Source organism: Cariama cristata, unplaced genomic scaffold, assembly GCF_000690535.1.
Source record: "Cariama cristata isolate BGI_N322 unplaced genomic scaffold, ASM69053v1 scaffold5151, whole genome shotgun sequence".
In the NCBI taxonomy this organism is placed as follows: Eukaryota; Metazoa; Chordata; class Aves; order Cariamiformes; family Cariamidae; genus Cariama; species Cariama cristata.
The window spans coordinates 11,959-12,437 of NW_009599683.1; positions in this window are offsets into that span (position 1 = coordinate 11,959).

Sequence of the window (479 nt, forward strand, 5' to 3'; positions counted from 1 at the left end):
ACGTATTCCTATTCCGCTACTGCTCCTGCATTTCCCCTGTTTGGGACATAGCAGTTGATCAGTTCTGCCTATATAACTACTCTGCTCCCAGTCCCTAACTCAAAGTCCTCGTATTGTATATTTTTCCAGTATTTGTGTGAAAAGATTACAGGCTACACTTTTCTCCACTTGATGCACTCTCCGGCTAGAGGGAAACTCAAACTGATCCCATCCTTGACCCCAGCTTGACATGTAGGGTCTGTCACATTTCCCTTTTAAACATTGCCAGATTTGGATTTGATCTGAGAGACCAGGAAAGGGAGCAATTCCAGGCTTCTCTTGACAAACAGCTCTAGGGAAGGAAATATGTGAAGCTGTGACAGAAGAATGAGAGAAAGACCCCCAAGGAGTAAAAAAACCAACCAACCAACCAACCCCAAACCAAACCTCCAAGTCAGAACGAGAACAGCCGGTGCCTGTGGAAGTTACACTGCAGCAAA